Source organism: Vanessa cardui, chromosome W (assembly GCF_905220365.1).
Source record: "Vanessa cardui chromosome W, ilVanCard2.1, whole genome shotgun sequence".
NCBI classification, from domain to species: Eukaryota; Metazoa; Arthropoda; class Insecta; order Lepidoptera; family Nymphalidae; genus Vanessa; species Vanessa cardui.
This window is the reverse complement of record NC_061153.1, coordinates 11,021,998-11,036,303: the sequence shown is the minus strand read 5'-3', so window position 1 is coordinate 11,036,303 and position 14,306 is coordinate 11,021,998. Positions and strand designations below refer to the sequence as shown.

At 36.9% G+C, this 14,306-nt stretch overlaps 1 pseudogene; it reads right to left on the bottom strand.

The window, feature by feature from the left end:
- Window positions 1-6,935: 6,935 nt before the first annotated feature.
- Window positions 6,936-12,448, bottom strand: LOC124542607 (annotated as a pseudogene).
- Window positions 12,449-14,306: the final 1,858 nt, after the last annotated feature.

Here is a 14,306-nt window from a genome sequence, read left to right as displayed (position 1 = left end):
CTTTTCTGCGCGTTATTTTGCTGTAGGTATTGTTCTTTTCTTTCGAGTTCTCCATTCATTTTAACGTAATTAACTTTAGTTTCTTTATTATTTTTGATATGGTTTTACCTACTTTTTATTTATACCTTGTTATATTAACATTTCTAAGGTAATACTGCTTTCGACTGAATACTGATTATTGACAGTGACGGTTTGACATTATAGTTGCGTTCAGAATTACTTTTTTGTGGAGTGAGAGCCTACAGCAAAAAAGGGGTCCGAAATTTTAACTGAATAGATATTGTTTTACTGTATTAATTTGTTAGAGCTAATGTTAATTGATAACATATTTTAGTTGTATTATTTTTTAATTAAGCTATCGTTGTTTTTTTTTCTAGTCTATGCAAAATGTATCGTATGTTTAATTTTTGTACAGTACAGCTGGTAGGTAGTCTATGATATTTCTATTTTTGATAACTTAATTTAGTTATTATTTTTTTTATTTTTTTTGATTAGTATTTATTATATTTTTATTAAAGGTTTTTGTTTTGTATTAATTTTTTCTTCACCTTATTTTTTAATTTATTTATTTTTATATTTACTTTTATATTTGTAATTATATTTAAATATTTATTATGTCGTCTCACAGCAGTATACAAAGTGACCTTTATATGTCTCTGTCGTCGTCTGACGAAATGTCCGGTGAAGAAAGTTTCCACAGTACATCTCCTCCTTCACTTAATGTCACCCTTAGTTCACATTTCTCAGACTGTCCGAAAAATTTTAATGTTATCCATATCAATGCTCAAAGTGTTCCGGCTCATTATCCTGATATGCTTGCTTCTTTTGACTGCCGTAATATTCATGCTATTCTTATTTCCGAATCGTGGTTGAAACCATGTCTTCCTTCGACATCCTATTCATTACCTGGCTTTCAATTAATTCGAAATGACCGTGTCGGCAGGAGGGGTGGTGGAGTTGCGATCTACTTACGCTCATATATTCCTTATAATGTAATCAGTTCGTCTGCTCAACCTCCTCTACCCGATGCGGGTGAACATTTGCTTATTGAAGTCAGTCTTGCTTATTCTAAAATTCTTTTTGGTGTATTCTACAACCCCTCCGCTCTTATTAATTATTACCCTAGTTGTGAAAATTTGCTAGAGAATTTTGTCCCTAATTACAGCCACTCAATTTTGATGGGAGATTTTAATACATGTTTACTTAAAGGCGACGCTAATAGTAAAAAGTTATTAACAATTACCGAATCCTGCAATCTACATGTTTTACCCCTCACAGCTACCCACATTTCTCCCGGCTGTACGGGGGTACAGCCGCTCCTTGATCTCATTATGGTCTCATCTCCTGATTTAGTTTCTAAGCATGGTCAGTGTTCTGCCGATGCATTTTCCTACCATGACTTAATTTTTCTCTCTTATAAAATATGTCCTCCCAAAGCAAAATCAAGAACGCTTCTGCTACGTAATTTTGGAGGAATGGATGTAAATCGTCTACGCGAGGATGCTTGTCAATTGGATTGGTCTGCGGTTATAGCTGCTGATTCTATTGACAAGAAGGTGGATACCTTCAATAGTTTGCTTGTAGGGTTATACGATGTACATGCACCTATAAGACCTGTTAGAATGAAACATCTCCCTGCACCGTGGTTGACGGAAGATCTAAAGAAGCTCATTGAAAAGAAAAATCGAGCTAAACTGAAATATAAAATTAATAATTCTGACCTCAATCGCGACAAATACAAGAAGGCACGAAATCACTGTAATACATCATGTAGAGATGCTCAACGACGCTATACTCACAGATCTATCGAAAACGGCGACACCGCAAAAACTTGGAAATTTCTTGAAAAACTTGGAGTTGGTAAATCTCGTAATACCCCGATAAATATAGATACCGAACTCTTGATTAAATATTTCTCTTCCTCTTCTACAACAGCAAATTTTGATAAAGATTCTACGCTGAATTTTCTTTCATCATTACCAACTTCTAACTTCCCTCCGTTTACCTTCTCCTCTTTCACTGAATGTGATGTTAAAAGGAACAGCTTCTTGAAAGAATCATGAGTGCGATTAGGCTCAGCCACTTTTTACAAAAAACTCATCTGTACTTTATATATATACTTTGCAGATACTAGTTTACTTGCAATTATAATACGTACATATAGAAAAGTTAATAATCTTACCCACTTTATTATTATACTGATATTGCGCAACGGGTTGTTCCTTCAAAGAATAGCACTATAGTTACAGAGTTTGTATGTCAACTTTTAAATAAAACTAGTTATAACGGATTTTAATCACGTATATTAATTATTTTGGACATCCCGACGTTTCGAGCACTTTACAGCGTTCGTGGGCACGGGTAGACTAAGGTGGCAAGTACAAAAGAAAATATTATTTGCAACTACCGCCAACGATTTCTCAATTGGTATCTTGAGTAACGTTCCGGTTGCACGCAGAAGGCACTGACTGTATCTTTAGGTCTTGCAGTCTGTTGGATTTGGGATTTTAAATTTTTAATAAGTGGATCCCAGGTGTTAGAAAGTCTCCAACCATCTTCTCTATTGAAGTTCGGATTTTTTTGAATTTCAATAGCCTCGCGTATCATTCTAGGAATGAATCTGTGTTCTCTAGCGAGGATCTGTGGTTTATTAAATCGGATAAAATGGTTAGGTTTATCCAGAGCATGTTCACAGACTGCAGACTTTGAAGAACGCCTATTTTTGACATCTCCTATATGTTCCTTGACCCTGGTACCGATACTTCTCTTTGTTTGGCCTATGTAAGATAAACCACACCCACATTCGAGTTTATATACTCCTGCAGTTTGTAAAGGAATATTACTCTTGATAGGTCTCAAGAACTGGCTCACTTTCTTATGAGGCTTGTAAACGGTTTTAATCGAAGCTCGCTTCAAGATGTTGCCAATCTTGTCTGTAACTCCTTTCACATATGGTAGAAATGCAGGTTGTCGCTCAACTGTGGGTGGCTTGATACGGCTTCTGCGATGCTGGCGAGGCACGGGCAGCTTGTTCTGGTGGAGTGCAAGCTTGACCTGACGTAGCTCGTCCTCTAGGTATTCAGCATCGCAGAGATAGTGGGCTCTCTGAAACAAAGATTTGCCAACGATAGCTAACTGGCTAGGGTGGTGGTGCGAGTCACCATTGATGTATTTGTTGGTGTGTGTGGGTTTCCTATAAACTGTGTGACTTAATGTATTGTCAGGATTCTTGATAATAAGGATATCAGGGAAAGCTAAAGAATTATTTGCCTCTAATTCCATAGTAAATTGGATGTTTTTATTTATAGAATTAAGATGTACTAAAATGCAGATGTCAGATCACTAGGTAATATTGTGAAAGTGTCATCTACGTACCGTTTATAAAACCTAGGTGTTATTGGTCCGGAGCGAAGAGCCCTCTCCTCCAGGTCTCAAAGAATATCGTTTTATTTTTATGAGTGTTGGCTCGTATGGAAAAGAAAGCGATTCTTCAATATTCAAGGAGTCGACCATGTGGAAGAAACTGTATGATGGTAGTTTAAATATACCAAAACCAAGGCCTCTACATGCAACACTTCATAATGATATGCCTTTTGTTCTCGTGGGCGATCAGGCTTTCCCTCTGTCAACAAATTTGTTAAGACCTTTTGGAGGCACTCATTTGGACCACATCAAAAAAAATATTCAACTGTCGCTTAAGTTGGGCAAGAAGGTACGTAGAATGCGCATTCGGCATTTTAGCAAATAAATGGAGAATATTTCATCGGCCACTGGATGTCCACCCAGATACGGCTATCGAAATTGTAAAAGCGTGTACAGTATTACACAATTTTGTAAGAGAAAAGGACGGTCTGAACTTTGAAGATATTCAGTATGCGGCAGAAAATCCGATGCAAGAACAAGTACAACTGCGAAACTGTAATCCACGTGGTGGTCCTATTGCAAATGATATATGGTCTGAATTTGCAAACAACTTCACAAAAAACCAATCAATATTTATAAAAATAATTACTATATTATAATAAATAATATTATAATAACTGGCAACTAACTAATACGTCAACATTGAAAAAATTGGGCTGTTATAAAATTATATAAAGAAATTAATTTAAAAATTTCTATAATAATCTAAACAAGTGTAAATAAATATTTTTATACCATTAATAATAAAATGCAACAAGAAAATACTACAAAATGAACAAATATCAACAATTCTACCGAAAATGACAGTAAAATTGTCAAACTAAAATAAATAATGTATAAAACCCAAAAACATGTTGACAAGAGCCAGGCAACGAGCGCACAATTATCTATCCCCGGACACGCCGCTCAGCTCCTCTTCGCAGGCACAGGACTCCGCACAAGGAAGTAGTTTGGTGTCTGCAGCTGCGTCGAGCTCGAGTGACGAGTACTTCTCCCCGCCGACGTCGCCAACACCTGTACGTCGAGCGGGGTGACGCCGGCCACCGACGGGCTTGGGAGCCAGAGGCCAACCGGTCTCGAACGGGGTCCCCGCTTCCGGTGGTGGTATGCAGCGCATGCGATGGACACAACCCATTAATGAAAATATCATGCGCGCATACTATGGGGCTACAGGGGGGGAACTAACCTCAAGGCGTACCGTGTTAGGATGCTCTCTCTGTTTCAGGCGCTTGAACCAGTTATCAACGTCTCGGTTCAACGACTGTCGGATCAGATGCGAGTCATTCTGCGTAACAATAGGCTGAGTGACACCGTGCTTGATCGGATTCGCTCAGAAATGTGTAATAGCAGTGTGACCTCCGGCCCGTCAACACCCGTGGTTGAGGAACCACTTCCTGCAATACCACTGGGCCCAGAACATGATAATGAGGGCGGTGGTGACATGGCTATTACAACAAGTAAGTACAGTGATCGATTGAGGAGCGCACTGGGGGATGCGATTCGGGAGTATCGTAACACTCCCGCTGGGCTTAGGCCACGGTTTCCACGTTTGCCCATGACTAAATGGAATAGGGACCTAGTGTGCACTCTGGATACACTGCTCGCAGATTATTTTGAGAGCAGTGAAAATCTCAAGGATACGCACTCAATTCTGTTTTGTGCGGCTTTTGCAGCATGTCGTATAGGTGGTGTTACATTTGAAGACACCGAACGACCTACACGACCAAAGGCTACTGCACCGGCCTGGCAGAGAAGGATTGAGAAGCATATTAATGAGACCAGAGTGCTCATTGGAAAACTATATTATTTTAAGGAAGGGAATACGCGTCCACGAGTAATGCGTTTCGTGGGGCGGGCATTCTTGGGGACTGGTATCGGTCCGCAAGAATATCCGCTTCATGTCGTGGAGTCGTCGTCGTGTCGTATTGACTTCCTGAAACAAAAAAGTTTATGCATGGGCAAGCCGCATCCGTCGGTACAGGCGGCGAGTTGACCGTTATCACTTGAATCGCATATTCCAGAGCGATCAAAGGTGGGTGTATAGAACGTGGGAGCGACTCGACCAGGGTGTGAGCGATGGGTGTCGCCCAAATGATGATGCCACGAATACATTTTGGCGCAACACCTGGTCGGTGCCAGTCGACCATATTGAAGGTGATTGGATGCTAGAGGTCAGCAAGCGTGCGAGCCTTTGGAAGTGATGGGAAAAATTTCCATCGCTTCTGAAGATGTAGCCGCTGCAGTTCGATCCGTTCCCAACTGGAAGTCTCCGGGGCCGGACGGGCTGCATAGCTTCTAGCTAAAATGGCTGCGCAGCTCGCATGAATGCTTGGCATCCCATATCCAGTCAGCTGTAGAGTCTGGGTCGCTACCACAGTTCCTTACCACCGGAGTCACCCACCTGCTCCATAAGTCAGGTAGTGCAACGGATCCTAAAAATTATAGACCGAGTACTTGTTTACCGACGGTCTATAAGCTCCTTACCTCCACTCTGAGAGATAAGAGTAATAGTCACATATAGAATAATAGTATTTTGTCTGTCTCTCAGAATGGATGTAGGGGTGGATCACGAGGCACTAAGGAGCTACTCCTCATTGATATGACCATTAGCCAACAGGTTCGTCGGTTTCGAAAGAGTCTGTCGACATGCTGGATAGATTACAAGAAGGCCATGATTCCGTGCCACATAAATGGCTCTTGAGGGTGCTGGAGTTGTATAAATTAGATTCAACTCTATGCAGTTTCTTGAGATCATGGATGGGGCAATGGCGGACAGTCCTTCGCTATCCAGGATGCCGAACGATTCATGGTGATGACGAACCGATAAGGATTGAGCGGGGAATATGCCAGGGCGATAGTTTGAGTCCATTGTGGTTTTGTTTAGCCTTGAACCCTCTAAGTACTCTGTGGAAGAGTTCAAGGTTGGGCTATCGTTTGCGGAGAGGAGGTAAAGTAATATTCCACCTACTTTACATGGATGACTTAAAGCTCTTTGCACCTTCAGATTCACAACTAGTGGAGTTACTAAAGGTAACAGAAACTTTTAGTAATTCTATTAGAATGGAATTGGAGTTGACAAGTGCGCGGTTATGCATATAAAGCGAGGAGAAATTGTGGAATCTGACGGATTACAACTTTCAGATTCCATAAATTTTAAATCACTGTTCGCAAACGAATCATACAAATACTTGGGTGTGTCGGAAACGCTAGGCATCAATGTGACCGACTGTCCATGAATATCAGGTGTATTTAATGAAAAACGGAATTAAGTTTAAGATCAGTATAATCACTATAAGAGCGTAATATGAAGAGAGAGAGAGTAACAAAAAACTGTGTCGGTAAGCATAAAATAAATCTAGAAATATTAATAAATATGAGCAATTAAAATCTCGGTGAACAGTAATATTGCTATTGTAATTTTGACAGGAGTTATTAAATCAACTAATATAAAAGAAACAAACTAAATGTTATATGATTTTTAGACATGCCCCCAGGCGTTGAAAGCACGTCTTTCAACAATCTTCAGGTTGTGGCAATAGGCATATTTTGCTGAATGCCCTCCGAACAATTCCATTTGCAGTCCTAACATCTGCTACTCGAATAACACCATCGGCTCCTGGGTACAAATTGACAATTCGACCCAACTTCCATCTGAGCGGTGGCAGATTGTCATCCTTCAGAACGACGAGACTGTTAAATTTAAGGTGGTTTTCGGATTTTTGCCATTTCATCCTCATCTGAAGACCCGAGAGATACTCCTTACTCCATCGCTTCCAAAATTGTTGACGGAGTTGCTCAAGTCTTTGATAACGCGTCAGCTTGTTGATGCCTTGAGCTTCGTAATTTGGCGCCGGCAGTGAAGTGAACGAGCGTCCGATGGTAAAGTGTCCGGGTGTAAGAGGCAATAAATCTGCAGGATCTGTAGACATGTAAGTCAGTGGCCGGGAGTTCAGTATAGCTTCAATTTGTACCAATGCAGTATAAAGCTCCTCGTACGTAAGGTGACAATTTCCCAGTACTCTTAATAAATGATATTTTGTGGACTTGACACCTGCTTCGCACAAGCCATTAAAATGTGGTGCATAAGCTGGAGTAAAATGAAATTTAATGCCATCATCAGCTACAGTCTCAGATAAAACTCACTATTGGTTTGAATAAAATTTGCAATATCGTTACACGCGCCAACAAACGAAGTACCGTTATCAGAGTAAATATTTTTAGGTTTCCCCCTACGAGACATAAATCTACGCAACGCTAACAAGAAACAATTGCTCGTTAAATCACCAACTAATTCGATATGCATTGCTTTATTAGAAAAACATATGAAAACTGCAATATACGCTTTTAGTAATCTACTTCCACGACTTTGTCGACTAATAATCATAATTGGACCAGCATAATCGATTCCCACGTTCTCGAAAGGATAACTGACAGACACACGCTGTTGTGGTAAATTTCCCATTATAGGTGCAATTACCTTAGGCTTTAATCGAGCACACCGGATACATTGTCGATAACATAACTTGGCCAAATTCCTACCTCCTATTGGCCAAAATGATTCCTTAAGCGTACTCAGTAACAGTTGCGGACCTGCATGTAATAATCGTCTATGCTCGTAATGAAATAATAATTTAGTAAAAGGATGTTTCGAATGAATCAAAATCGGATGTTTTTTATCAAATGTAAAGTTACCATGTTCTAAACGGCCTCCAACACGAAGAATTTTAAAATCATCGAGAAATATATTTAATTTGAGTAACGCGTTTTTAGCAGGTAAATTTCTATTATTTATTAAAAGTTCATATTCCGGAAAAGATTGTTTTTGTGATATTTTGATTATAAGATTTAATGCCTAATAAATAAGAAAAGTAACCTAATTGCCTACAATATCAAAAATTATTTTACAAGTAATGTTACCAAGGATCATATGTATAATAAAAATAATAATTTAATTTATATTAACACCGACAAAATTAAAAATACTCAAATTAATAGTTTAAACTAAATAAAACGACAACATCTGCGCCCTCTTACTTAAATATTATACATCAAAATATACAGGGCATAGGTGGCAAAGATCATGAAATAGAATTATTTTCGGAGTGTTATAAAATACATGTATTTTGTTTCACAGAACATTGGGTTAAAAAATTTGACATATTTAATATTTCAAACTTTAAACTATCAAGCGCGTTCGTAAGAGGGAGTGCTATTCGTGGTGGCTCATTAATATTAGTACGGAATGATATCGTTTGTAAATCTCGAAAAGATATTGTGGCCCTCTCTATCGAACGTACTATCGAACTATCCTGCGTGGAATTTCCACACTACATTATAGTCTGCGTGTACCGGCCCCCATCGGGAGATTATTATTTGTTTGAAACCACTATGGAGGACATTCTTAAAAAGCTATGTAAAACTAATAAATATATAATTGTATGTGGGGACTTTAACGTCGACTTACTTAAAGAAACTACGTTAAGTGTTCGGTTGGTCGCCTTGTTCATGTCATTTAATTTAACTCATAGAGTTAATGAACCGACGCGAATAACCGACGGCACTTCTACGTGTATTGATAATGTGTTCTGTGACTGTGAAATATATGAAGTATCAATTATAAATAATTTAACTTCTGACCATTGTGGTCAGAAGTTTTCATTAAAACACAAAGAAATAAATCATTTAAAAAAAATAACATACAGGCCAATAACGGCTAACAAATTACATTGTTTTAAAGATATTGTGGCGTATAAATTGTCTAATCTAGATCTTACGACACAGGATCCAAATGAGCTTTATAATTCATTTTTTGAAGTAATACTAAAAGAATTTAAGAATATATTTAAAATGAAATCATGTTATAGTAATACAAAATTAAAGTTTAGTGACTGGGCTACTGTTGGTATTTATAAAAGTAGAAATAAATTATACGACTTATATGATATGAGGCGGTGGAATCGAAGCGTAGCCTTTTTAGAATACGTCATTAAATATTCCAAAATTTTTAAAACAGTATGCATTTCTGCTAAGTCCTTGTATTTAAAGAAAAAAATCCTGAATTCTGATAATAGAATTAAAGCCACATGGGATGTTATTAGTAGTGTTAGTGGAAAACCCAAAAAGGAAATGATACCAATAGAATTGAACACAGGTAGTAGATACACGAGTTCTGAATTAGAGGTTGCTAATTTATTTGAATCATTTTTTGATAAAGTACCCCATAAAATAACATTTCATTTAAAATCATCTCCATCAAATGCAGCTAGGTTATTAAATAATAGTGTTTCTAAATGCGTTATTGATTTTTCATTTGAAACGGTTTCTGCAATAGATGTCATAAAAGTATTTAAAACTATAAATATTAAAAAAACTAACGACATATGGGGCATTTCGGTAAATTTTTTGAATAACATCATATACGATATTGCTCCGTATATAGCAGTAATTTTTAACAAGGGTTTGGACACGGGTTCATTTCCTAACTTGTTAAAATGTAGTAAAGTTTTACCACTTTTTAAAACTGGAAACAGAAGCGATCCCAGTAATTACAGGCCTATTTCAATACTCCCATCCTTAAGTAAAATTTTCGAAAAAATTATTTTAAATCAACTTCTCGTCCATTTCGGTACAAATGCTATTTTTCATGGTGAGCAATTCGGTTTTAGAAGAGGTCGCTCGACAACTGATGCGGGAATTGCGCTTCTCAAACATATTTACGATGCTTGGGAGAAATCACAGAACGCTATTGGAGTATTCTGTGATTTATCTAAAGCATTCGATTGTGTAGAACACGAAACGCTTCTTTATAAGCTCAAATATTACGGTGTTAAAGGTAAAGCTCTTGATCTCATCGCTTCATATTTAAGTCAAAGAATCCAGCAAGTTTTCATTAATGGAATAAAGTCTTCTGGATCTACGTTAAAAATGGGAGTTCCACAAGGTTCAATTTTGGGTCCCTTTCTATTCCTAGTATATATAAATGATCTTCCTTTCTATGTTAAGGGTATTTGTGATATAGTGTTGTTTGCTGACGATACTTCGCTGATTTTTAAGGTTGACAGGAAAAAAAATGACTATGACGATGTGAACGGTGCATTATCACAGATACACAATTGGTTTACAGTAAATAATTTAGTTTTGAATGCTCAAAAAACAAAATGTGTAGTTTTTACCCTACCTAATGTTAGCAAGCAAAATTATAATATATCTTTAAATGGTGACCGTCTTGAAGTAGCTGATACTACGGTGTTTTTAGGAATAGAATTGGATTCCAGACTTCAGTGGACTTCTCATTTATCATCCCTAACAGGAAGACTCAGCTCCGCAACATACGCGGTTAGAAAAGTTAGACAACTAACTGATATTGATACCGCTCGTTTAGTTTATTTTGGTTATTTTCACAGTATTATGTCATATGGCATATTACTTTGGGGTAACGCTGCAGATATTGAATCTGTCTTTATTTTACAAAAGAGAGCAATTCGGTTTATTTATAATCTTGGAGCTAGAGACTCTCTTCGGGATGTTTTTAACAGAGTAGGAATACTTACTGTTGCGTCGCAATATATTTACAACAATATCATGTATATTCACAGTAACATTGATCACTTTGATAAAATCAGTGATAATCATTGTATATGCACTAGAAGTAAGGATAAACTTATAACGCCAAGTTTCCGACTCCGCAAAGTCAATAGATCCTTCTTGGGGCAAGGTATCCGTTTCTATAATAAAATTCCGCAGAAATTTTTAACTTTGCCGTTTAGTAAATTCAAATCGTTTGTTAAAAATACATTGTTAGAAAAAGCATACTATTCGATACAAGATTTTGTAGATGATAAAAAAGCGTGGAGTTAATACCTGTTGACTTCCAAGCAGGATACATTAATTGAAATAATTGTATTTAATTAACATGACGTTGTATTTTTTAAATGTTAAAAAAGAGTAACTACTGAGTTTCTTGCCGGTTCTTCTCGGTAGAATCTACTTTCCGAACCGGTGGTAGCTTCACTTAATTGTAAAATGACGATTCAAAAGTGCTTATAAAAGCCTACTTGAATAAAGTTTATTTTGATTTTGATTTTGATTTTGAATGCATTATCCAATTCTTCGACAGTTAAAAATTTATCTATAATTAATTCTTTCTTACAAATTCGAATAAAGCGTAAAACATAAGCTACAGTACGTTTAAGTCTAGCTAAATTAGAAAATCTATTAAAATCAATGAATTCATTGTTATTACTTCCTACAGCTATATTTGCAGTAATTACAGAACGTAATTCTGGAAGAGTTTCAGAACTAGCGGGATGAGGTGGCCAATGTGACATATCTAGTCTTAAAAAGCTTGGGCCTGACCACCAAACCTCAAGCGATATTAGAGCCTTAGCATTAACACCTCGCGAAATATGATCAGCAGGATTTTCAAGCGTAGGTACAGGTCGCCAAGTACAACCAAAAGATTTTTCTACGATCTCTGCAACTCTATTGCGTACAAATGGTTGAAATTTATTTGGTAGGGTTTTAAGCCAGCCCAAAACAATAGAAGAGTCGGTCCGAAAAAACGTACGCCTTACCTTGACTCGGAGAGCACTAATAGCCTTTTCGTATAGACGTAGCCCCACAAGAGCCCCGCAAAGTTCCAGTCTTGGTATGGTAGTAGGCTTGATTGGAGCGACCCTGCCTTTAGCCATAAGCAAACGAACTGAAATTTCATCATTGTCGTTTCCGCTACAAGCATACAAACATGCCCCATAAGCATATTGTGATGCATCCGAAAATATATGTAAATCTATATAAATATAACAATCCACTAAAACATTACGTGTAATCAATAAATCATTAAGAATTGGTAAATCAATAATAAATTCATTCCATGACCTAGCTATATCAGCTGGTAGTGGATCATCCCATGACATTTTTTGTAGCCATAATTTCTGTAACATTTCATAATAATAATACAAGGTGTAAGTAATCCAAGAGGATCAAAAATTCGTGAGATTACAGAAAGTATGCTACGTTTTGTCATAGTAATAGGAATATTACTACTTATGGAAAAACAAAGTTTATCCGAATCTGAACGCCAACCTAAACCTAAAACTGATTAAAAATTAGATTCATCAGCCCCTATGTTCAAATCAAATGATTCAATATTTTTAACATCATTATGTAAATCCGCAACATTTGATTTCCATTTTCTAAGTGGCATTTGCGCCATACCTAAAGCATTAGTAACATTTTGACGTATCTGTATAAGTTCATCGATGGTATCTGCCCCAGTGAGCAGATCGTCGATATAGAAGTCGTGTAAAATAATCTCAGCTATTTTGGGATCAGAGCATTCGAGACCTATTTGCTTGAGACAGCGGACAGCTAGAAATGGTGCACTCGCTGAACCATAGGTCACCGTATTTAATTTATAAATATCTAAATTATCACCTGTATTACTACGCCAGATAATTCTTTGAAGGTGTCTATCGTCTGGATGTACTGAGATTTGTCTGTACATTTTCTCCACGTCAGCGGACAAAATGTACTTATGCTGCCTAAATCTCAAAAGAATACTTAAAAGATCGTCCTGTATAGTTAGACCGACCATTTGAATTTCATTAAAGGAAACTCCCGTAGTAGTAGGACTACTAGCGTTAAACACGACCCTTAGCTTTGTTGTCGAACTACTATCACGCCAGACACCATGATGTGGGATAAAATAAGAAAATTCATTAGATTTTAAATTAGATTTGGACATATGGCCTAGTGATAAATATTCCAACATAAAATCATGATATTTAGTTTTTAGTAAAGGATGATTATTAAGACGACGTTCAAGAGCCAAAAAACAATGTTTAGCACGCTGATAAGACTCACCTAAAGTTATAATATTATTTTTTAAAGGAATTCTCACGCAAAAGCGGCCATCTGGAAGACGGGAAGTATTAATAATAAAATGTTCTTCGCATATTTTTTCTTCCTCAGAATAATAGGAGGATTTATTATCAATTTCCTCTAACTGCCAAAATCGTGATAAATTCTCTTGAATAACTTCATTTGAATCTAAAAAATCATTCAGACTCTATTTGTGCTAAATTACATTTAATATGTGCTGGTGAGCGATTAGCATGACCGCCAAACAAAGGTCCAGAAACTATCCAACCAAGTTTAGTTTCAAAAAGTATCGGTTTGCCGCTACCTAGCTTAAAAATTGTGATCCTAATAAATTCCAAAAGAGGTCAGCACCAATGATTAAATCAATGTCTCCGGGTGCATAAAAATTAGGATCAGCTAAATTAATATTAGATTCAATATCTAACATCGAAATGTCTAAATGACTATAAGGCACTTTGCTTATGATCGATGGTAAAACAAAACAAGTAACATTTGTAAAATAATTATTATTTAAAGATTTCATTTGCACACGACACATTTCACCAATTGGTAGAGTGCAATTATTTATTCCTGTTACAGAACGATCGACATTATCATAAGGTAAGTTTAATTTATTACACATATTTTCTGTAATAAGACATGATGTACTTCCGGAATCAAGTAACGCTCGAGCAATATATTCCTGATTTTCGGAGTCATACAACTTGACAAGGGCTGTAGATAATAGCACATCATGATTACCTTGATTTGAATTTTTCAAACATTCCGATAAAGAAATATTTGAGCTGGAAGTAGAATTCATATTGTTCAAATCACTCTTATCCATGTTTGATGATCCAGCATTATCTGGTGATTGCGACTTCGAACCTGATACATGGATAAGCGTATTATGCTTACGTTTACATATCCTACAACCAGGTTTTTTGCATTGGTTTGCATAGTGACCAATATGTAAACAATTGTAACATATGTTATAGTTAGGTAAGAGTTTCAATCGCTGT